This window comes from Schistocerca americana, chromosome 3 (genome assembly GCF_021461395.2).
Source record: "Schistocerca americana isolate TAMUIC-IGC-003095 chromosome 3, iqSchAmer2.1, whole genome shotgun sequence".
NCBI lineage: Eukaryota > Metazoa > Arthropoda > Insecta > Orthoptera > Acrididae > Schistocerca > Schistocerca americana.
The window spans coordinates 887,505,200-887,531,670 of NC_060121.1; the positions used below are offsets into that span (position 1 = coordinate 887,505,200).

A 26,471-nucleotide genomic window follows, 5' to 3' on the forward strand; every position below is an offset into this window, starting at 1 on the left:
GATGCTATTTACAATTGACACTCTGGAGTTCCTTTGGTCTTGGTACATTAATCTTATTCTCACATATCTCTGATACTTGACAAAAGTGTCTATACATTTATCTTTATGGCTATGTACAGGAATATGGTAATCTTATTGCCCGCATCTCGTGGTCGTGCGGTAGCGTTCTCGCTTCCCACGCCCGGGTTCCCGGGTTCGATTCCCGGCGGGGTCAGGGATTTTCTCTACCTCGTGATGGCTGGGTGTTGTGTGCTGTCCTTAGGTTAGTTAGGTTTAAGTAGTTCTAAGTTCTAGGGGACTTATGACCACAGCAGTTGAGTCCCATAGTGCTCAGAGCCATGGTAATCTTATTAGCCGCAGACTGAAACTTGACTATAGACTGGTACAGACAAATGTAGACTGGTACAGACTGGTGACGACAAATGCAGACTGACTATTCGGAGGTCTGTACACTCGTTATAATACCTCGCGCGTTCAGGTATCACTGCGCGAGTGTGATCCGCGAGGAGAAAAGGTTCTACGTTAGCAGCAATCTCATTGGCTGCGTTACATATTAATACGCGGATCAGCAGAAGCAGAATTTGCTCCGTCTCTAAGGCAGCGCCATCTCGTAGTGCGGAGACGGACGAGCGCTGCGCCTGCGCTGTTGTGCTTAGCGGGGTGCGCTCTAGTGGGAAAGTTGTGTACGTGCTGACTACGCGGAACTATGTACACAACAAAAGTCAATTATAAATAGTGCAGTGCAGGAAATAACGCAAAATGTCAAAACCTGTAGATGAGAAATGAAGCCTGTCGGCACCACCCACTGCTAGCAAGAGGGGAACCTGCAAACTATGGCCACACGGGATTAGCCGAGCGGAGCCGGCACAGTAACTCAGCGTGTTCGGTCAGAGGGTTAGCTGCCTTCTGTAACAAAAAAAACTGAGTTAATCGATCAACAACGAACTTAAACGGGTGTCTTACGACGTCCACCCCGAGCAGATGCAACGAACGAAAGAAAAAAAAAGGCCAGCATGTTTGGTCAGAAGGTTTAGCTACCCTCTGTAATAAAAAACTGATTGAACGGATCAATGAACAACCTGAATGAGTGTCATCAGACGTCCGCCACGAACAAAGTCTATGTACAATAAAGAACAAAATGAGATCAACAACAAAAAAAGCGGTCTACGGCGCTGTAGTCATGGACTGTGCAGCTGGTCCCGGCGGAGGTTCGAATTCTTCCTCGGGCATGGGTGTGTTTGTTTGTCCTTAGATTAATTTAGATTAAGTAGTGTGTAAGCTTAGGACTGATGACCTTAGCAGTTAAGTCCCATAAGATTTCACACGCATTTGAACGTTTTTTTGAGCAAACTATGTAAAGAAACACTGTAAGTAGCTTGCAGACCAACTCCATAAATAAAACACTGTTTTTAACCTAAAAGAATCAAAACATAAATGTACAAACGTGTGTATCCAATTATAGAATACCACAGAAGATGCTTTGTAAATAAAAGCGAAACGAGTCATCTGTAATTCATTTTAATTACATTGCAGTCAGCTCAAGACAGATACCCTATGATAACAGATGTTAACAGCTGCTGCGGAAGGTGACCACACAAACAAACGTATCCTGAAGGTACACTTTACCACTATCTAAAAAACTCCACCCGAACAGGCCATGGAGGTCCAACGGTACCGACCGGGCGCCATGTCATCCTTAGGCTACAGGCGTCACTGGATGCGGATATGGAGGGGCACGTGGTCAGCACACCGCTCTCCCAGCCGTATGTCCGTTTACGAGACGGGTTTACCACTATCAATCACGACATAAACCATAGCTCATTACCTGAATAATGACTGCGAAAATATTCAACAAGACCGTTCCATATGAATAGAAATAACTACTGCAGCAAATAACTGCAGTTCAACGATGCTTTAAATCAAGTAATCAAAATTAATGTTCCTATACTCGCACAAAATCAATTGCCGAAAACACAGTCAAACGCCTAACTTCAGTGAAAAGTTGCCGTAATTCCAAATCGATGGAACTGTTCAAGTATTTACTCCGCGCGGCTGCTCGACTACGTAGACGCTTAACATGATGACAAAAGTACTGAACTACAAAAAAAAAAAAGTAAATTAGTTATAAACTACGGCGGGCACACATTTTATTCAACACGTAAACGTCACTACAGATATTCGTGTTTAGGTTATGACATGTTCGGTATGCCTGACACTGGCGATGATGTAGCGTAAACGAATAGCGAAATTCTGTATGACCCGCTGAAGTGTCGGAACATCGATGCTGTCGGTAACCTCCTGAATGGCTGTTTTCAGCTCAGCAGTGGCTTTGGGGTTGTTGCTGTACACTTCGTCTTTAACATAGCCCCACAAAAAGGAGTCGCATGTGTTCAGATCTGGAGAATATGTCTGCTAATCGTGGCCCATCCCAGTGGCCCCTGGGTACCCCAGAGCCAGAATGCAGTCCCCAAAGTGCTCCTGCAGGACATCAAACACACTCCTGCTTCGAGCCGGCCGCTGTGACCGAGCAGTTCTAGGCGCTTCAGTCCGGAACTGCGCTGTTGCTACGGTCGCAGGTTCGAATCCTGCCTCGGGCATGGATGTGTGTGATGTCTTTAGGTTAGTTAGGTTTAAGCAGTTCTAAGGCTAGGGGACTGATGACCTCAGATGTTAAGTCCCATTGTGCTTAGAGCCTTTTGAACCATCTCCTGCTTCGATGGAGTCGAGCTACGTCTTGCATGAACCACATCTTGTCAAAATCGGGATCACTTTGGATAATGGGAATGCCACCGATTAATATCGAGCCGATTATTCCGTAACTGGACACTGCACGCGACACAGGCACCCGTTGAGGGTGAAGGGACATATCGATCGCGAAATGCTGATTCTCAGTCCCCCGAATGCGCCAATTTTGCTTATTGACGAACCCATCCAAATGAAAGTGGGCTTCGTCGCTAAACCAAACCACACTAATTCTCTTCATGCCCCGCGGTTTGAACGTCCTAACGCAAACCGTCCAGAAGTTATGACCATTTTATTTCATATAATTCAATAATTGTCACCCTGTATATTTCACACAAGCACCGACCAAAGACAAAAGACCACTGACTAGCAAAAGATACTGTGCGTCCTACCAATCGCCCTTAAATGCTTTCTGACTCGGAAAGCAGAATGCCGCTTTAGCTGTATGACATTCCTCTTTATTGGACTCACGACCCGTTTCGTGGCGTTACAACCATATCTTCAGGTGATTATCTAGATGAAGACATATATCCATTATATTTACCCTTAATAGGCAAAGTGAGTTAAGACATCGTAATATACTGGCGAGTTTCGATTGCCTCAATGGCATTAACTAGCACGGTAATTTTATAACTCTCTCCCTCTCCCCACTCTTCCTCTCCGCTTCTTCCTCCCTCATCATTCTGTTCCTTCTTTATTATCTTTTATTAGTGTGTTTCGGCTGTCACACGTCCTTGTGTCCTGATTGTTACGCAACGCACCTTCGGATCTTACTGCTGCGCTTGTCCACGTTTTCTTTTTGATTATGTTAATGTACTTTTAGTTTTTATCGTTATGTTAGTACGCACTTACGCAGGTGTACTAATCTGCCTGGGAAAAAATGTTGTTCATTCAATTTTCCGGGCGCTTCGCGTTCACATCTCTTGCTGCGCGCGCGCGCTCTAGACCAGGGGTCGCCAAACTACGACGAGGTATTTGAATTTGCTTGATAAAATATAGGGAACACAAGACGTTGCTATACAATTTAAATTTAAGTATTATTAATTTACGTATTATTAATGATGGAATTTAAGTATTATTAATGATGGAATACCTCCGCACGTATGGAAATATCTGCTGCTATGTGCTTTAAATTTACTATGTTCAATGAGCAGGACTCATTTGAAAGATTTTCGAATTCCGGGCGATATGTTCGTACACTGCACGATACATAGGCAGGCACTCTGTGAGAAAGGTTCAGATATCTCTCGTCTACTGAAATAAGTCTTTTTCTGCTGCGAAATTCTTTCTGGGACATGCACTCAATCACCGTCAGTTCGACGCTTTTCTTGAAGAAATTTATCCTGAATTCTGTGACTTGCCTTATACACAGGAGGGATGTGGCTCACTTGCGGCAGAGTCCTGTTCGTTTTTACGAGCTCCGAAACGATAAAAATAGAAATGCCGTGTGGCTAGGGCCTCCCGTCTTGTAGACCGTTCGCCTGGTGCAAGTCTTTCGAGTTGACGCCACTTCGGCGACTTGCGTGTCGATGGGGATGAAATGATGATGATAAGGACAACACAACAGCCAGTCCCTGAGCGGAGAAAATCTCCGACCCAGCCGGGAGTCGAACCCGGGCCGTTAGGTGTTGTAAGTAGGCTGTTTAGGTTTTTATGTTGGTAACGCCACGTAGCGCTCTGTATGAAAATCTGTGGCTGGTTAGCATTGTTGTAATATTCGCTATTGTAGTGTTGAGCAATTAGATGTGAACAGCTCGTAGCGTTGGGCAATTGGAGGTGAGCCGCCAGCAGTGTTGGATGTGGGGAGAGAGATGGTAGAATTTTGAGAGCGGACGATCTGGACGTGTGTGCATCAGAAAGAGTAAGTTTGTAATACTGTATATCATGAACTGATATATATGTATGATGACTTTTGAATATTATTAAGGCCGGTCGAAGTGGACGAGCGGTTATAGGCGCTTCAGTCTGGAACCGCGCGACCGCTACCGTCGCAGGTTCGAATCCTGCCTCGGGCATGGATGTGTGTGTCGTCCTTATGTTAGTTACGTTTAAGTAGTTCTAAGTTCTAGGGGACTGATGACCTCAGATGTTGAGTCCCATAGTGCTCAGAGCCATTTGAACCATTTGTGCCAATATTATTAAGGTAAATACATTGTTTGTTCCCTATCAAAATCTTTCATTTGCTAATCATGCCTATCAGTAGTTAGTGCCTTCAATAGTTAGAATCTTTTATTTAGCTGGCAGTAGTGGCGCTCGCTGTATTTCAGTAGTTTGAGTAACGAAGATTTTTGTGAGGTAACTGATTCATGAAAGATATAGGTTATTGTTAGTCAGGGCCATTCTTTTCTAGGGATTATTGAAAGTCAGATTGCGTTGCGCTAAAAAAATATTGTGTGTCAGTTTAGTGATGATCAGAATAAGTAAAGACAGAAATTTCTGAGTACGTTCAGTTTTGCTCAGCTCTTTGAAAATCAAATAACGTAGAGGTTATGAGAACAGTAATTGATTAATTTTTCAAAGGGGATGTTTCAGTGTGACATGCCGTCGCGGTGACCACCCAGCTACCAGGGGCGGACTCCGAAACGATGAAACTGATGTTTTTCTCACTGACAAAGATACAGATGATCCATAGCTATCTGATCATAACTGGCCGTCAAAGTAGTCAATTGTAATCGACATCGCAACCCACATGAATGAACTGAGCTTGAAATTTCAGGTAAAGAATAGCCTCGTCTGTGATCTCTACAGAATCAACAGATTTCGAAGATAGCTGTCATTGTTTGTAGCACAGCTGGAAGGAGAAAATTATTCTCATTTTCGCAGTTTCAAGGAATTTTGTGCTACAATCACCGAAGATACCAACCTTTACTTACCGATACCAAAAAAATTATTCGCGGCTCTACGAATCATGTTTTGGACAGATTTCAGATCTAGACAGAAATGAGAGCGACATTCTTCTGTTCCAGAACCTTGATGATGTGCCAGGTGAACTACAGTCGCAGGTAACTGATTTGCAAGCAGATTATTTGTACAAGAAAAGAGCACAGAGAAGGGAAACTTGTATTTTACTGCAGCTTAGCTGATGTCGAGTTCCCGAAACCGAAAAAGTTTCTCGCTGGTATGCCACCAGTGTTTTAGAACAACTTATGGCAGTGAGCAAACATTTTCACAAATGTAGTACGTTAAGTCAGCACATCGAACGAGACTGATGAATGATTGAAAGCAGTTCTCTTGATTGAATGCAGCAATACCAAACCAAACATTGAGGATACCTTGAAATCCAAACGTCAGTTTTCGTTTTTGCTGCTTAGTTTGTGAGATTCCGATATGTGAACACTATGTATGTCGGATGTAACTTTTTCTTTTCTAAAGTCGCCTAATGTATAACTTTTTTGTAAATAAATATGTTGGTTGGCCTTGTCTTTCGTGCATTGAATCCCACTTAACCATGATTAACAAGGAAGGCTGAACATAATTTTTCGTTGACTATTTTTCACCAGAGCTTTAGTCTGACTAGGAAGTCTTGTACAGAATGATGATACGGCCCGCATTCATCATTTTATCGCTTATCCGGCCCTCTGTGAAAAACGTTTGGTGACCTCTGCTCTAGGCTATGGTACACGCGCTTTAGTTCCTAGTCAGCTCTTTATTACCGCGACTTTAGTTTTAGAATGTTAGAGGTTGCGTCCGCTGGATGTTCTGGCATCAATAGCGTGAATAATGGTTATTTTTTCAATCGGTTTTACTATTCCTTGATACGCCAGCACTGTAATTTTACTTCAAGGTACCGATTTTTCTAGTGGAAATCCAGTATTGGACCTACGACTTGCTTCCACAATTTATCTTTAGAACTAGTTGCCTGTCAAACAATTGTTTTGACATACTGTATCTTTACCGGTGTAGTTTTTACTTTAAATCGATGAAGAACGGTGGATCTTCCATATAATCCCAGTGTTGCTCATCTTACCGACCTGAGATATGTGAATACATGCTATTACACCTACTGGGGACTTATACCATAGAGTAAGTACAATGACTATGTGTTTTTATCTAGGTGATCACCTGAAGATGTAATGCCACGAAACCTGTCTTGAGTCCAGTAAGAAAGATAGTCATACAGCTGAAGCGGTTTTCTAGTTTCCAAAACGCAGTTTTGAAGCTGTGGTTGTCCACATTATGTAGTATTTTGCTTTCTGTGTAGTGGCACAGTACTTGATCCATGCTACATATATAAATAATTAAAGTTCAAATTTACGAATATATGGCCGTAAAACAGAGAAAATTATTGTGGTCGTTTCGTAAACTCACTTTAAAATCTCAACACAGTACTCAACTTTTATTTTATTTTATTTTATTTATTTATTTTATTTTTTTTTTTTTTTTGAAAGATTTCTTTATGCCTTCAGCTGCCATTCTCTTTATTTCAAGTACGATTGTACAATTTCGGCCTTAGGCCATTTTCAACTGCCTACATTGGAAACATTAGTGACACTTGTGATTTTGATTTAGGAGCAAGTCGTATCTGTAGATATACTAGGCGCATTATAACTAATTTTATGGATGATTTTTTAGTAATAGATTATGTTGTTGCTCCTATGACATCACGTTATGCTCATAAAACAATTCGAGATGTTCACGCTATTTTAGGAGCACGTGAATATCGATCAGTTATTGGAAAGCTCTTATGACCCATGTTTTAACGTACTTAACACTAGGAAGATTATAATTATTGTACAGAAATTTGCTACTTAACCTGCGTATGCTTTTGTTCTCATTTACATTTAATTATCGTTCATCATTGGTGTAAATATTACTGTATGTAATTTCTTTAAAAGAACCTGTAAATATTTGTTCTGTTACTGTGGGAGCACGTCATTTTTGAATAGCTGGTACAAAGATCTTACATATGAAATCTATCACAGTACTCTAATGAAACAGTACTGAGAACTACGAGAGTCGAGTTAAAACTGATTTATGGTTGCGTGATGTTTCGCATTATAGTCATATTAATTAATGAGTGTAGCGATAATTTTACATTCTATGCTTCTGTAACGCTTCGCCGTAGAACTGATAGAAAGTTGTCTAGGAATTTCCCATTTTGCAGGTCTTTTTGCTCATTTAAAACTCTGTCTGACTGATCTTTTAGATGGATGTAAATTTCAATGTCTTCTATTACATCCGTGATTTTTCCTTTCTGCAACTTATGTAATATTTGAAGTGATCCATCTGTACTAGATATTTTGTGGCTGGTTTCTTTTAAGTGTGCAGCAAATGTGGATGGGTTATTGTCATGTGTTCTTTAAATCGTGTGCTAACTTTTATCCCTGTTTGTCGAATATAAAATTTTTGGCATTCTCCACAGTTAATTTTGTAGATAGCTGATAGGGAAAACGGTTCTGATTTACGTGCTATGTGTCTCAATAATCGTTGATTGTTAGTGGTTCTGTGACTGGTGTATAATTTTTCTTCTAAAGTCTTAACGAAAATATCAGCTAATGTAGCTGCTAGACATGAGCCCATTGTTACCCCATGTTTTTGGGGATAAATTTTGTTCTAGAATGAGAAATAATTGTAGGAAGTGATTAATTGTAGCAGTTCTATTATTTCACAAATCTCTCCTTGAGTGATTGTCTTACATTTGAGAAAGTTGTTTTTAATGATTTCTATAGTTTCTGTTACTGGTATGTTTCTGGACATGTTAGATATATCGAGTGATAAGAGTATTTCATTTTCTCGGACATGAAATGAGGAGTATGGCAGCTGAAGGCATCAAGAAATCTTTCAAAAAACTCATCGCAATTGCGGACCCTATCGCATTGAAAAGGATGGAATCACTGCCCACGCAGGCACAGGGTAAAGTACTACAGTATCAACGGATTAAAGTGAAGATATTGAACGTCGCGGAGGTCATCAAGTTTAACAAACAGTGTGTACGAGACAACATCACACCAAAATATTCTAGGATGTCCGCCCCCAGTAGCTGACTGGTCAGCGCGACAGAATGTCAGTCCTAAGGGCCCGGGTTCGATTCCCGGCCGGGTCGGAGGTTTTCTCCGCTCAGGGACTAGGTGTTGTGTTGTCCTAATCATCATCATTTTATCCCCATCGACGCGCAAGTCGGCGAAGTGGCGTCAAATCGAAACGCTTGCGCCCGGCGAACGGTCTACCCGACGGGAGGCCCTAGTCACACGACGTTTATATTTATTCCAGGATCAAAAATAGAAACATATCTAGAGTGGCACAACGTATAAGAAAACAATGCGAACGAAATTGGGTGGCCAGTGAAATCCGTCGCATTTACGGACCCCATAGCATTGAAAAGTCAACGGGTATTAACAATGTCAATGACTACAAGCCCACATCCGGTTTTGCAACGTAACAAAACTTACGAAACATTATATGAGAAGGGCGTTCAGTAAGTAATGCAACGCATTTGTTTTTCTGGAAGCACGTTGGTTTCATTCAGGACTGTAACACACCGTATTATTCCCCACGTTTTTGCTACAAAACCCCTTCTTCAACACAATCTACGTTCAATGCGACGGCCTTACGCCACCTTTCTGGGAGGATCTGTATGCCCCCACTGCACCACTCTACTGAACGCCGTCGGAGCCAACGTCTTGCTGTATCAATAACCTCGCAGTCTCCCAAAGTACTGCTTCCTGCGGAGTCCACCCTTCGTTGGGCCAAACAGACAGAAGTCGGAAGGTGAGAGGCCTGTACTGCAAGGTGGATGACGAAGAACACTCCAGTGAAGTACTGTGAGCTCCTCTCGGTTTCCTGAGACTAGTGTGAGGTCTTGCCTTGTCATGGAGAAGGAGAGGATCGTTTGCACTTTTTGCCGACGAACACGCAATTTTCTGAGGGTAGCACAATATACTTTAGAGCTCTGTTGATTTATGATGGAGAACTTCAAACAGAATAACCTGTTCAGAGTCCCAGAAGACCATCGCCGTGGCTTTACCGGCTGTGGGTGAGACTTTGAACCTTTTCTTCGGAGGAGAGGTGGTGTGGCGCCACTCCATGCATTGCCGTTTTGCTTCCGGTTCGAAGTGATGAACCCATATTCCATCCGCTGTGACGATATTCGTCAAATCAGCCTCGTAACGCCCAAGCACTTCCGCACAGACGGTCCTCCGTTGCTCTTTATGGTCTTGTGCTAGGCGGCGAGGAACCCACCTGGCAAATACATTTGACTACCCCAACTGGTGGATGAGGGTCAGCACTATCAACAGAGACGTCCAGTTGAGCAGCGAGGTGTCTGAATGTGATACGTCGATCACCTCCAATGAGAGTGTCCGCACGTTCCAACACTGCAAGAGTCACAGCTGGGTGCAGCCGGCCGGCACGCGGGAGATCGGACTGGTTTCCATGATGATAGACGCCTCGCCCAACGACTCACCGTGCTTTTGTTCACTGCCAGGTCTCAGTAGACATTCTGCAAGTGCCTATGAGTATCTGCGATGCTCTGGTTTTCCACCAAAAGGAACTCAATTACAGTTGTCTGCTTGGAACACACCTCCGTTACAGACGCCGCCACCTATCGGAACTTCATGAAACTATAGGGGCTGAACCTGGAATATTCCACGATGTCCCACAACAAATTCCGTATTATTTCATCAGAAATTGGACGAGAAAAAAATTAGTTGCATCACTTATTGAAAGCTCCTCGTAAATACTTACGAAATAATAAATTGTGGCTACTCATCCATTAGGAATGTTAGGTAAGGATCTGAGAAACTTGTACTGCCTTCATGTTACTTGTAACTGAGGAGGATTAATGGTTTTGGCACATTTACTTATCTTTTAATATAATCGTCTGTAACTCTCCATGTACATGCCTGATTTGAAATGTAGCTTGTTACGGAGGTTACTGACGTCGTCAGTATTCGTCATACGATCAGATTGCTCCATTAGCTAAGTTATTGTTAATTTTTATAATGTACAATAAATAAAATAATAATCACTTTCATAATAATCGTCGTAGAATCATGTTTGAATTCGCTGTACACGGATGATGTCGCTGTATGGAGAGAAGTACCAACGGTAGAAAATTGAACCGAAATCCACGAAAACGTGCAGAGCATTGACGCTTGGTGCAGGGATTGATAATTGGCCCTTGACATTAACAAATGTCATTTATTCCACATAAATGGCAGGAAGTAAATTCTTGTATAACTACAGCATTACAGAACAATTGTGGAAAGCAGTCGTATCCATCAAATATCTATATAGGAGTTCGCATACGGATCGATTTGAAGTGGAACGACCACTTAAAAGTAACCGCAGCTAAGCTGATTCCAGACTGAGAATCGCTGGAAGAATCGTGAGGAAGTGCAGTTGATTCAGAAAGATGGTAGCTTGGTAGCATGGCAAATCTTCGTTCGACTAATACTTGAATATTGCTAGTCAGTTTGGGATTCGTATCGGTTAGGGTTAGTGGAGGAAATAAAAAAATGGTTCAAATGGCTCTGAGCACTATGGGACTCAACTGCTGAGGTCATCAGTCCCCTAGAACTTAGAACTACTTAAAACTAACCAACCTAAGGACATCACACACATCCATGCCCGAGGCAGGATTCGAACCTAAGACCGGAGCGGTCACGCGGTTCCAGACTAAAGCGCCGAGAACCGCACGGCCACACCGGCCGGCGAGGAAATAAAGATCATCTAAATAAATGCAGTGAATTTCGTTACGGGTGCACTTAGCAAGCGCATAAGCGTGACGCAAACCCTCAGCGAACTCCTCTGGCAGACGCAACAAGTGATGCATTCTGCATCACGATATGCTTTACTGTTAAAATTCCGAGAGCGTACGTTTCTAGAAAATTCAGTCAATACATTGATTTTTCCTACGTATATCTCGCAGAAAGGCCACGAAATAAAATTAGAGAGTTCGAGCTCACAGAGAGACTACCAACAATCGTTTTCCCAGCGAACCATTTGGACTGAAGTAGGAAAGGGGGTAAGAAACAGTGGTACAAAATGTGCCCTCCGTCACACACCGAAGGGTTCCTTGTAGAGATACCTTTGTGATTGTCATTTGCTTCTATCACTTTGCTCATATTATTTATTTATTAGTACATACATTGAACTGGCAAGAAGCGTGAGTGAATCAAAAAGTAAGTTACATTAGCTTGCTGCGAGAGCACACTGCGTTTTGTGACCGTGGTCAATGTGTAGCATGTGGCATTAACTGCTGGCACGTTCGATAGGACGGATGCTGTGGTACCTCGTCGTGTAGTGTGTGCAGAGCACTCTAGACTCAACGGCGCGTCAGCTGGATGTTCACTCCAAATTGGAGGTGCGTGTGTTATAACGGAGGTCTTCGCAAAAGCGATAGGCAACCCTTCGGGCATCTCGGGCACGCGTGTGGCCTACACAGCCCCTGCTGACTCAGCGTTGCGAACTCGCCCTGTCGCAGTAATGGATGGATACAGGGGGCCCTATTCTGTATTGTTCATACCGATCGGTGCGGTAGGTTAGCATCAGTAGTGACGTCATTTTCAGTTCTTTAGTCAAATTTGCTATTCTGTAAGCTTTTGAGACCTGTTACCGATAGGTCTGCCTGCCGATTTTCCAGCAACTGTACTCGAGAGGTGGTTAGGTTTCGCTATGATCATTTGTTCGGTTCTGTGTGAGTTGTTTACTGCTATAATTTGTTATTTTAGAAATACTGAGTGGTTTTAGTATTGGGTTGAGTGACCATTTTATTGAAGAATCACCAGGGTGAATCCGAGGGGAAAGTGAGTTTGTAATAGACTGTTTTCCTTTGTTAGAAATACGGTTTGTTTTGTTGTTACAGTGAATGATTAGAACAGCAAAAAAAAAAAAATATATATTTTTTGTCAATATCCTCACAAAATTAATTTTATGTAATTAAGAGTTCAAAAAACATTAAATTTCAAGATGTCAGCTCAGCTTATGTGTATGAAATGAGTGTTAGCTGTATTACTAGCGACTTTGCGTACTTTTTCCAGAAAATGGTTTGCTTTTTAGCTATCGATAAGCGTTTACAACTTTTAAGTAAAATTGGAAAAGGATTTTGTGTACCTTTAAAAATTTCATGGATTTACGGCTTACGCCCGCATTGTTCAGCAACAAAGTCAACCAGCGTCCCTTTCCACGAAAATCATCAGGAACTAAACGCTTACTGCATAGCAGTGTTTTGGGCAAGTGGTTAAGGCAACAGACTGTCATGCAAAAACGCCATAGGTTTGCATATGGCTGGGTATAAAAAATTTTTTTCCTCTTCGTTTTTGTAACACATTCTGAGACTTTGTTACTCGTGAGAATTAAGTATTTTTCTGCAATATTTGTAGTTTTGTACAGGTAAAATGGCGCTTTCTCATTAGTGAGTATATTCGGTTTCGCGACTTCCATATGGTTAAAAAATGAAAGATGAAATTGCTATGATGAAATTGCTGTGCATGAAACAACTGACACTGATATTTATATTTTTTACTGTCAAAAATAATTCACCATTTTTTTCCAAATACGTAGCAATTTATTAACGTGTGGTGGTTAGACAGAAACCTAAGAGCGCAACTTAAATTACTACGAATGAAACTAGCAGCAATCATCTTTATATGCTTCCTTGTCACAAGTATTTTTCTGTGATTGAGTCCTTAACAACAACAATATTTTTAGACTGTCCTACTACATATGAAGCATTTTGGTTCGTTAGGTGCATGTTTTGAACTACGTCGAACTTCAGTAACTGCGCTCTCCACTCGCACTCGAAAAGTCGACTTTAAAATTTTGTTTTTAAGACCCAAATCGTTGATGTATTATGATTTATTATTTATTATGAAGTAGTCTACTTCGATAGTTTGGATCTCTAGGAGCGAGTTATAACCACGTTCTATGCATATTCTTAGTCTTTGAGACCCCCTTAAATAATTATTTGCGTATATTTGTACAATGTGGTACTACACACCATCATTACTCATATCCCGAAACATAAAAATCGTAAAAAAGATGCCAATATGAATGAGAATATGGCATTTATGACAATTTCCAAGAACACAATCAAATTCCCTATCGTTACTACGTATGCACGGAAACACGTGGTCAGCAAAATTTGAGCAGTAGTACGTACTCTAAACACACTTTCCGGTGCTCCGAAGAATAGCATGCCTGCGTCGGCTGCTAGCTACTTCACGTTTGCATCGCTATGCGCACTGCAGTGCACATGCGTGGATCTGCGACCACTTGCACGAGAACTGACAGCATCGCCTCCGTTTGCTAGAACTGTGTGAAATCGCTTCCGAAATGATTACAGAATAACGTGTGGGCTCTCCTTCGAAAATAATGCCGCTCGGTGCGCTCGCCTACAGATCCGACTGGCAGAGCAGCCGAAAGATACACAATAGGGCTCCAGGCGGCGGTACTGGCGCTAGCAGAGGCTGCTACTTCCAAGGGACCCATTCGCGTCTGCCATACACACGACCAGAAAATAGTGCCGTGAGTATTCCGTCGCTGGTCGCTATAAATGTAGGAGCACAGAACTGCGCAAGTCAGTTCTTCTGGCTTCAGAAGCCTCTCTTACACTCCAGACAGGCACTACTCACCCTATCGTCTTCAGATGCTCTCGAAGCCCATTTTAGGGACTGACGCTGCTGTACTCAGCATTCATTTCCTTTTACACAGTCAGATTGTATTCAAGACAGACATTTCTGTTCCTATGCTGGTGTTATTCAGGACAGCTTCATTGGACTCAGAATAGGTATTTGTCTATGAAGGTCCTAATCGTGTTACTTTGTCAGACTCTGGAATCACCATATTGTCAAGTCTTCATGCCTGTGATACACTGTAATTGTGATTTTGTTATTATCGTCGAAGCAGACGTTTCTTTCCTTGCTCAATAAACTGTTATAAACTTAGATGTGAGCGACACATCAGCATGCAACGATCAGATTCCTGTGGACTAAAGGCTCAGTTGCACAGACATTCACTGTGATATCACTACTGTATATGGTGAGGATGCAATATGTCGCTTAGGGTATTTGATTGTGCTCTGGAAATTGTCATAACCAGTGTTTAAGAAGGGTAGTAGGAGTAATCCATCGAACTACAGACCTATATCATTGACGTCGGTTTGCAGTAGGGTTTTGGAGCATATATTGTATTCAAACATTATGAATTACCTCGAAGGGAACGATCTATTGATACGTAATCAGCATGGTTTCAGAAAACATTGTTCTTGTGCAACGCAGCTAGCTCTTTATTCGCACGAAGTAATGGCCGCTATCGACAGGGGATCTCAAGTTGATTCCGTATTTCTAGATTTCCGGAAAGCTTTTGACACCGTTCCTCACAAGCGACTTCTAATCAAACTGCGGGCCTACGGGGTATCGTCTCAGTTGTGCGACTGGATTCGTGATTTCCTGTCAGGAAGGTCGCAGTTCGTAGTGATGGACGGCAAATCATCGAGTAAAATTGAAGTGATATCAGGTGTTCCCCAGGGAAGCGTCCTGGGACCTCTGCTGTTCCTGGTCTATATAAATGACCTGGGTGACAATCTGAGCAGTTCTCTTAGGGTGTTCTCAGATGATGCTATAATTTACCGTCTAGTAAGGTCATCCGAAGACCAGTATCAGTTGCAAAGCGATTTATAAAAGATTGCTGTATGGTGTGGCAGGTGGCAGTTGACGCTAAATAACGAAAAGTGTGAGGTGATCCACATGAGTTCCAATATAAATCCGTTGGAATTCGATTACTCGATAAATAGTACAATTCTCAAGGCTGTCAATTCAACTAAGTACCTGGGTGTTAAAATTACGAACAACTTCAGTTGGAAAGACCACATAGATAATATTGTGGGGAAGGCGAGCCAAAGGTTGCGTTTCATTGGCAGGACACTTAGAAGATGCAACAAGTCCACTAAAGAGACAGCTTACACTACACTCGTTCGTCCTCTGTTAGAATATTGCTGCGCGGTGTGGGATCCTTACCAGGTGGGATTGACGGAGGACATCGAAAGGGTGCAAAAAAGGGAAGCTCGTTTTTTATTATCACGTAAAATGGGAGAGAGTGTGTCAGATATGATACGCGAGTTGGGATGGAAGTCATTAAAGCAAAGACGTTTTTCGTCACGGCCAGATCTATTTACGAAATTTCAGTCACCAACTTTCTCTTCCGAATGCCAAAATATTTTGTTGAGCCCAACGTACATAGGTAGGAATGATCATCAAAATAAAATAAGAGAAATCAAAGCTCGAACAGTAAGGTTTAGGTGTTCCTTTTTCCCGCGCGCTGCTCGGGAGTGGAATGGTAGAGAAATAGTATGATTGTGGTTCGATGAACCCTCTGCCAAACACTTAAATGTGAATTGCAGAGTAATCATGTAGATGTAGATGTAAAGTGGTGTAGGAAATTCGACGGCAGACATACAGATCTCACTGACGAATGTCCCGATGGCAGGTCTACAACGTCCAGTACCGTTGCAAATGTTGACCGTGTGGATGTGATCATTAATATAAGTGCGGATCGGAGCATGAAACCACAGGAAATTTCCAGCATACTGAACATTTGATATGGGAGTGTGTCCTCCATTGTTCACAAGCACCTGAGATACCATGAACTGTGTGCCAGATGGGTCACACGGATGCTCACCAGTGTTCACAAGGGACAACGTTTCCATTCGTCACTGGCATTTTCGCAACGGTATTGTGTGGAGAGTTTCAGCGCAGGGGATGAAACTTGGGTCTACCGCTTCACCCCTGAAGCAAAGAGAACATGGATGGAATGGGTGAACATCGCATCACCACAAGGAAAGAAGGCCAAGGTCCAACTTTGAGCGAGAAAGGTGGTAACGACAGTGTTCTTTGATATGGAGGTTGTGGAGAATTTGGAATTTATGCTGAAAGACACGACAATCAATTCTGCTTTGTATTGTCAGACTTTGCACTGGTAGCGTAAGGCAATTCAGAAAAAGTGGCGGGGAAAATTGATCGCCGATGTGATTTTGTTGCACGATGACGCAACACCGCACTCTCCCCAACATAGCTGGAGGTATGGCAACATCCTCCATACAGTCCAGGCTTATCACAATGCGATTGTCATGTGGTAAGCAAGATGAAAGAGGATTAACAAATAAGTCAGTCACATTCTCCCATTTCATACTGTCTGAAATAACGCTTTCTAAGGTAAACACATAACAAAGTGCTGCCCATTTGCATGATTGTATATTACACTAGTTATAAGCTACGTTTATTTTTTTAATGTGGTGTTATATGCAAAATCTCTCTCTATACTATCTAATATATTCTGACACCACTATGTATGTTATCAGAAATGTTGAGGACTGAATACCTCACCCCTTCATGTGCCACCCTAAGACAGAGCGAAGATAATATAAGTCACTTCTCCTTTCAGTATTATGTTAATAAATGTTACTGTTGTTTGAAACTACAGTTGGTTGTTGACAACAACAGTCTTTATAAGGAAGTTAATTTAGCATCACCCTGTTGTCAGATGCTTGTATGTTTAAAGAACCATCTACAAGGGGTTCTACAGTGTACACCAAATATTCTTGTCACAAACTTCAGTGCAATATTTGCTTTCTGAATGAAATGCAGGCCCTTAATATAATTTCATAAGACAGTATTATAACATTGGTAGAGTAAGTCAACTTTTTCACATTTTTATGTCAAAAATATGATATTATGTGTAATATAAAAGTTGCAGAGCTTTCACATTTACAAAGATCTATAGTATGTGATCTACAGTTCACTTTCTTATCATAATAAACTCTAAGAATTTAATATACACTGTTCGATTTGTTGATCACACGTCTTGTATTATTTTTAACGGTGTTGTCAGTACAGACTTGCTTGTATTGTGTTTTAGCGAAGTTCGATATCAGTGCGATTGTACAGAACCAGTTAACAATTTTCCAGGGAATTTTATTCACATTTTCAAGTGTTGAAGAGTATCGACTGAGCTTGGTTACAGTGGTTGCATTACCCTCAAAAAAACTAGTTCAGCTTTTCAGATATACAGTGGCAAATGATTCAGCCACAAAAAGAGCGAACACACAATCGACCACTGTGGTACACGTGTAGTAATCATTTCGTAGTCTGAGGATGGTATTTCGTTATGCACATTCCCAGGTTTCTTGATGTGACACTCTGCATTCCTATAGTTAGACTGGATGCAAGCCTGTTATGAGCAACAGCTCTGGTACCATAATATTTGAACTTATCTAGGCGAATAATGTGAACTGTATGTTCAATTCTTTCAGCGAGTCACAGAATATACCAGCTGGAAATATTTTCGTCATTTTTTCCGTTTTTCGTCGTTCCTTAGTTGCTTCAGAATTCATGGAGGGATGTCAGTCTTCGCAATTAAATGAAAGACAGTTTGCTTTCCCCATACGCCCATATGCATTTCACTTCTTTTGTTTATGAAGCATCTTCAATGGCCTATATATATGTATATGTGTGTGTGTGTAAGATAAATGCATCGTATGGTAGTTACAAGAATGTTGCAGCGTTTCGTTTTACCGAGTTATTTTCTTGTTTTTTAGGCTAGAATCAAATTCTGCAGAACAAGTTTCGTGAGGTTAAATCATAGTTTGGTGCTACTTACGATACACAATGCTGGCGGTCCATGTGTGTGGCCCTGGACATGTGTTTACTCGGTCTCCATATTACGGATAGCCAATTTCCGACGTTTTTCCACTCATATTTATTACAAAACTTTACATGCACTTTTCATTGTATGTTAAATGTGCGTGAGTTTGCTGTATGCTTTGATACCAAATGTCGCTGTATGTTTATCTTTCGTCTTTTCTTTGTGTTGTGTTAGTGGTTTGATATTTCTTCAATTGTTGTGCATATGTTTTGTTATTTGTGAATGATATATATGTTATTCTTGTATGTGTGTGTGTGTATTCATGTATATTGTTTGTTTGTTTTGTTATGTGTGAATGATATGTGAATGTGTTATTCTTTTGTGTGTGTGTGTGTGTGTGTGTGTGTTTGTGTGTGCTTGTTTTGTTGTGTGAGAATATGTCATTCTTTACGTTACTAGATTTGTGTGTGTGTTTTTTGTTGTGTGTGAGTGTGTCATCCTTCATGAGAGTGAATTTGTGTGTGTGTGTGCGTGTGCGTGTGTGTGTGTGTGTGTGAGAAAGAGAGAGAGAGAGAGAGAGAGAGAGTGAGGGGGGGGGGGGGAGAAAGGGAGAGAGGGAGAGAGAGAGAGAGAGAGAGAGAGAGAGAGAGAGAGAGAGAGAGAGAGAGAGAGAAACGGAATTAACTGATTATTTATTCTGGTTATGAGGTACTATTTTTTATTTTTGACTTTGGCACTTTTTATGATACGATCATAATCGGTTTTGGCCTTTAACGGCCATCTTCAGACTCTACAATAAAGACATAAAAGCTTAAACTAAGACATGAGACAAGTGTGACCATTTTCACTAGGTCTACTTGTGAGCATATTAAAGTGCTGTTACAATGGTTGTGGTTCATACCTACGGGCGGAATTTAATGAACCAGGGTTCATGCATTTTCAGCTAAACACAAAATCAGAACTCAGGGAATAATACAGATACAACCGAGTGTACTTTTCATTCCCTATTCGTTACGCTAGATGGGCGCATCCTTTATACGACAATCTTCAGTCGTAAAAAACCATAAAATGTGACAATTATTACTATAATAATTCATCCTGTTGTTCATGAAATATGAAAATCAATGTGGGTCATGAAATCAGCAAAATCTACTTAGCAAGTGAGGCCTTTACAAAAAAAGGGACAGAGTAGCGGACCCTGTGGTACGTTTTTCGGTGCCAGGTGGCGCTGCGCTTCAGGCTGCTAGATGTTCGCGCCACTGGGCACAGGCTTAGCAGAGAAAACACGGAATCCACGGCCAGCGCAGATTGTTCCTTGCTACAGCTCGCTGGCGCTCTTCTTCCGGTTGTGAGGTGTTAACGTCTGCTGGGTAGGTGTCAGGAAGCGCAGACGCGTCCCGAACACCACACTGCGGCTCTCGTTCATAGGGCGGACAATGATCCGCTGGAGCATGGCTCCAGGAAGCAGCGACTACCTCAGCTAAGTGAACCGTAAATACCGGGTGGTTATAATTGAACTTCCCCTGCTTAACACGTTATAACAAGGAAACCACACTACTGGCCATTAAAATTGCTACACCACGAAGATGACGTGCTACAGACGCGAAATTTAACCGACAGGAAGAAGACGCTGTGATATGCAAATCATTACCTTCTCAGAGCATTCACACAAGGTTGGCGCCGGTGGCGACACCTACAACGTGCTGACATGAAGAAAGTTTCCAACCGATTTCTCATACACAAACAGCAGTTGACCGGCGCTGCCTGGTGAAACGTTGTTGTGATGCCTCGTATGAGGAGGAGAAATGCGTAACATCACGTTTCCGACTTTGATAAAGGTCGGAATGTAGCCTATCGCGATTGCGGTTTATCGTATCGCGACACTGCTGCTCGCGTTGGTCGAGATCCAATGACTGTTAGCAGAATATGGAATCGGTGGGTTCAGGAGGGTAATTCGGAACGCAGTGCTGGATCCCAACGGCCTCGGATCACTAGCAGTCGAGATGACGGGCATCTTATCTGCATGGCTGTAACGGATCGTGCAGCCACGTCTCGATCCCTGAGTCAACAGATGGGGACGTTTTCAAGACAACAACCATCTGCACCAACAGTTCGACGACGTTTGCAGCAGCATGGACTATCAGCTCGGAGACTGTGGCTGCGGTTACCCTTGATGCTGCATCACAGACAGGAGCGCCTGCGATGGTGTACTCAATGACGAACCTGGGTGCACGAATGGCAAAACGTCATTTTTTCGGATGAATCCAGGTTCTGTTTACAGCATCTTGATGGTCGCATCCGTATTTGGCGACATCGCGGTGAACGCACATTGGAAGCTTGTATTCGTCATCGCCATACTGGCGTGTCACCCGGCGTGGTGGTACGGTCTGCAATTGGTTACACGCCTCGGTCACCTCTTGTTCACACTGACGGCACTTTGAACGGTAGAAGTTACATTTCGATGTGTTACGACCCGTGGCTCTACACTTCATTCGTTCCCTGCGAAACCCTACATTTCAGCAGGATAATGCACGACCGCATGTTGCAGGTCCTGTACGGGCCTTTCTGGATACAGAAAATGTTCGACTGCTGCCCTGGCCAACACATTCTCCAGATCTCTCACCAACTGAAAACGTCTGGTCAATGGTGGCCGAGCAACTGGCTCGTCACAATACGCCAGTCACTACTCGTGATGAACTGTGGTATCGTGTTGAAGCTGCATGGGCAGCTGTACCTGTACACGCTATCCAAGCTCTGTTTGACTCAATGCGCAGGCGTATGAAGGCCGTTATTACGGCCAGAGGTGGTTGTTCTGGGTACTGATTTCTCATGATCTATGCACCCAAATTGGGTGAAAAATGTAATCACATGCCACTTCTAGTATAATATATTTGTCCAATGAATACCCGTTTGTCATCTGGAATTCTATTTGGTGTAGCAATTTCAATGGCCAGTAGTGTAATTACCGTATGAGGACCAGACTTGGCAGCATCAATATCAAGTACATGGGGAAGAGAAATAGTGCAGAATCAATTCAACCGAAACACATTTAATGTGCTGCCACGGTACATCATACCATTACATATAGGTACCGTTAGCGCTACAAAAGTGGCTTAATATGGGTGTCCAGAAGAGTCTGAAAACGCAAGATTGCAGTCTGCACAACAGAACGAAGCATGTCCGTTGGTATGCGAGCTACTTCTCTTGATATGCTGCGCTTCAGATCAGCACATGTGTGAATGTTCCCCTGGTAAACCTTGCCCTTCAGGTAGGCCCCCAATCAGAGATCACAGGGAGTGAGATCAGGCGATCGTGTCGGGAAAGCATTTGGAAACGATCAACTCATAATTCGATCGCTTTCAAATGTGTTTCCGAAAAGCGTATGAAATTCACGAGTGATGGTCGGCGGGGCCCCATTTTGCATGAAAACTGTTGAGTTCAGTGCGACTCTCTCCTGTAGATCGGGTATGACATGCTGGCGACGCATATCGCAGTAACGCTGGCCAGTCACACTGCACGTCTTTGGTCCTTGAGCGCCAAACTGGTCAAGTGATTGGAGATGAAGATCCCCACACACGACAGTGCTGCGTGTTCACCTCACCCGTCAGAGGAAAACGAGCTTCGTCTGTCCATAGGATGGTGCAGGGCCAGCCCTCGTCATCTTCAATCCTTTCGAGAAAGTAGAGTGTGAAGTCAACACGTCGTTGTGCGTCCTGTAGTGCAAGCTGCTGTACGATATGGCTCTTGTACGGATATCATTTGAGAATGGTTCGAAGCATCTTCCGGGATGTTCAACTGTCTTGACACAGCACGCGTACTGCCTGACGATCGGGAACTGCGTGATGCGTTGTCTGCCATAGCAACAGCGATTTCATCAACTACCTGTGGTGCAACCTGTCGTCGACCTCTTCTCGGAGCGACGCCCAGTTCTCCAGTCGATTCGAACTTCTTCATCAGGCTCCGCACAGCAGTGGAGAAAGAGGACCCTTCCGTAATCCTTTCAGCCGGCGATATTCTCGAAGTGCAGCTGCAACATTAGTGTTATTTTGATAATAGAGCTTCACCAATAATGCCCTGCTCCTTTTGTCGAAGCTCATGTTGACAGGTCAAGTGCACTGTGACTGGCCAGGTGAGTGAGACTACAAAACACGATTACTGATCAACGCACCTGGTGGCCATAGTTGGTGCTCTGACGCATGGAAATCATGCACCCCATACTCTGGACATTAATGCTACTAAGTTCGGTACTCGTACGGTAATTAGTTTCCGTGTTATAACATGTTAAATAGCACTCCGTCTCCAGGCTACGAGTGGCCTACCGGGACCATCCGACCACCGTGTCATCCTCGGTGGAGGATGCGGATAGGAGGGGCGTGTGGCCAGCACACTGCCCTCCCGGTCGTTATGATGGTATTCTTGGCCGAAGCCGCTACTGTTCGGCCGAGTAGCTCCTCAATTGGCATCACGAGGCTGAGTGCACCCCGAAAAATGGCAACAGCGCATGGCGGCCCGGATGGTCACCCATCCAAGTGCCGACCATGCCCGACAGCGCTTAACTTCGGTGATCTCACGGGAACCGGCGTATCCACTGCGACAAGGCCGTTGCCTCAACATGTTAAATAGGGAAAGTTTAATTATAACCACACGGTATTAAAATTTGCAATATTTGCAAACTCATTTTCTCACTGATCGGTTTATCCGGTTCTTTGCTTTTCGTGAGGTAAGTCTTAGGTTGTTCTACAATGTGTAACCGGTTACTGTAAAGATAATCTTAAACAGGACGCGCGCATCTACGGGAAAGAGTATGGAAGGAAAAGTACAATTGCTTGTATAATTTCCTGATTCCTAATTTTACGTTCAGTTGACAACCGAAGAACACGTGTTTAGCAAATACCGCCCGTAGGTATGAGACATATGTATTGTAGTAGTACTATATTAAACTCAAAGAAGATATAGTGAAAATAGTTGCACTTGTTCCAACTCTTAATTTAAGCTTTTCTGTTCTCTGTTGCAGCATCTGAAGACGGCTTTTTAAAGCCGAAACCGGTTATGACTGTATCATAAAAAATTGATTGAGTCAAAAATAAAAAAATGGCGCCTTATAACTAGAATAAATAATCGATTAATTCCCCTCCAACCTTTCTCTCTCTAAGGAAAAGAGGCACACAGCAGTCAGTCGCAATTCCATTGGGTTCTATTATTCTTACAAATCTATATTTCGGCTTTAAACAGCCATCTTCAGTGGATTTTCGTTCTATCTTAACAGACTGGCGGCAGTTCATGTCACCATGTGTTCTTACAGGTGTATAGGCAGAAGGCAATGTCTTTCTGTCTATATACCTGTAAGAACCCATGGTGACATGAACTGAAGATGGCTTTTTATTGCCGAAATCTAGATTTGTAAGAATAATAAAACTTAATGGAATTGCGACTGACTGCCTCCGCTTCCTTATAGTCTACGGTTGGTGTGCACAACGGTTCCCGATGGAATCAAAGCTAGTTAAGATTTCTCTCTCTCTCTCTCCCTCTCTCTCACTCACTCATACGCACACACACACACACACACACACACACACACACACACACACACACACAACAAATGAACGGATATCGAACCACACACACTACACAAACAAAACTCGAAAAATAAACACACAGTGACTCTTGGCAACATTAGACACTGCAAACACCACACACATTCAACACACAGTGAAAGGACCAAGCAAAATTTTTGTAATAAATATGGTTGGATAAACGCCGGAAATCGGCCATCTGTAGTATGGGGACCGAGTAAACGCATCTACAGATCACACGCATGTATTAACATCATTGGATATCCTAAGTAACATCGAGCGATGATTTAACCGAACGAAACTTGTGCTGCAGCAGTTGTTTCTAAGCTGAACGAAAAGAGAACATGAGAAAACGTAACATAGTACATACTTGTAAGTACTACCTTGATTATATACACTGAAGAGCGAAAGAAACTGGTATACGCATGCGTATTCAAATACAGAGGTATGTAAACAGGCAGAATACGGCGCTGCCGTCGGCAACGCCTAAATAAGACAAGTGTCTGGCGCAGTTGTTAGATCAGTTACTACCGTTACAATGTCAAGTTATCAAGATTTAAGTGAGTTTGAACGTGGTGCTGTAGTCGGCGGACGAGATGGGGGACACAGCATCTCCGAGGTAGCGATGAAGTGGGGATTTTCCCATAAGACCATTTCACGAGTGTAACGTGAATATCAGGAATCCTGTAAAATATCAAATGTCCGACATCGCTGCGGCTGGAAAAGGATCCTGCAAGAACGGGACCAACGACGACTGAAGAGAATCGTTCAACGTGACAGAAGTGCAACCCCTTCGTTTAAAGACTTCTGCTGGCCACCAAACTCCCCTGACATGAACATTAATGAGCATATCTGGGATGCCTTGTAAAGTGCTGTTAAGAAGAGATCTCCACCCCCTTGTATTCTTGCGGATTTATGGACGGTCCTGCAGGGTTAATGGTGTCAGTTCGCTCCAGCACTACTTCAGACATTAGTCGAGTCCATGCCACGTCGTGTTGCGGCACTTCTGCGAACTCGCGGAGGTCCGACACGATATTAGACAGTTGTACCAGTTTCTTCCGCTCTTCAGCGTATATATAAAACAAACAAGTATTACAAGCCACTGAAGATGCTTCATATATAAAGGAAACGAAACACGTCTGACAAAAAACAAAGTGCCTTTCATTTAGTTGCAAAGACTGAACATACCGCCATGGAAATATTTCGTTATTGATATTTTATTCGGGGTGTAAAAATGAAAGTTGTCTGGAAAAATTTCCGAGACTCATGTGGAACTGGCCCTTGCTCGTGAACAGGAAGACTGCACAGTGCAGAAAACGCTGTGAACCGTGATTTAGATGCACCTTTCGATTAGTGTCACTCGTCTGCGCATGCCCGTCCCCTACATGCTGAGTTCCGAGTAATTTACTGTGTCATTACGTTTGAGTTCGTGAGAGCAACAGACGCGTTCAGTGGCCAACTGAATTCAAACATAAAATGGTGTTGACGATAAAACAGCGAGTGTTCATCGCCGAGTTTTACATTAAGCACAATTCGTTAAGATTGGATTGTTTAGGGGAAGAGACCAAACAGCGAGGTCATCGGACTCATCGGATTAGGGAAGGACAGGAAGGAAGTCGGCCGTGCCCTTTCACAGGAACCATCCCGGCATTTGCCTGGAGCGATTTAGGGAAATCACGGAAAACGTAAATCAGAATGGCCGGACGTGGGATTGAACCGTCGTCCTCCCGAATGCGAGTCCAGTATGCTAACCACTGCACCACCTCGCTCGGTACAATTCGTTAAGAACCTGCGCGAAACTAATCGCGCAAAAATTTCAGCCTGGAAGTGTTTTGGTCAAACTTTCAGCAAAGTCTGCAACGCAAAACTTAATGGCAGAATAGCGCTAAACGGGCTGTGCAGCGAATAAAAACACTAACTGTCGGAAAAGAGTTTGAACAGCGGAATGTTGGAGTGAAGGAAATTCTGGAACACAAAGTCCGACGAAATCTCTACGCCGTTTATCTACGCAAGTTTGAGTTAAAAGATCGTCATGTCGAAACATTGCCCGCCGGAGTGGCCGAGCGGTTCTAGGCGCTTCAGTCTGGAACCGCGCGACCGCTACGGTCGCAGGTTCGAATCCTGCCTCGAGCATGGATGTGTGTGATGTCCTTAGGTTAGTTAGGTTTAAGTAGTTCTAAGTTCTAGGGGACTGATGACCTCATATGGTAAGTCCCATAGTGCTCAGAGCCATTTGGACCATTTTTTCGAAACATTAATAAAAACAGCCTGGATCTGTATCCTTAAGAATTTACTGGTGTGCACGAGTTAGAGCGTCCAGAGAACCTTTCGTGCTAGTAGTTTCCGAGTGAAGCGCAATCAGGACTTTCGGATCCTCAGTTTTCCATTTCGTGTGATGAGGCGTAGTTCAACCTGGCAGTGTATGTGAACTCACAGAAGATGCGCCACAGCATCAGGAGACCTCCATCAGTACTTCGAAGAACAGTTACAGTTACATTGGTGTTTGGTATGCAGTGTGTGTTGGCATTGTAACGCGATTCTTGCGCCAAACTGTTAATGCTCACGGGCATGTTCAGA

At 43.0% G+C, this 26,471-nt stretch overlaps 1 protein-coding gene and 1 pseudogene across 1 annotated transcript in view; one reads left to right on the forward strand and one right to left on the reverse strand.

Annotated features, from left to right (window-relative positions):
* The window catches only part of LOC124606671, a 241,138-nt gene that overhangs the window by 100,260 nt on the left and 114,407 nt on the right, over positions 1–26,471 (forward strand). The window lies entirely within an intron of this gene.
* LOC124607951 lies at positions 22,811–22,928 on the reverse strand (annotated as a pseudogene).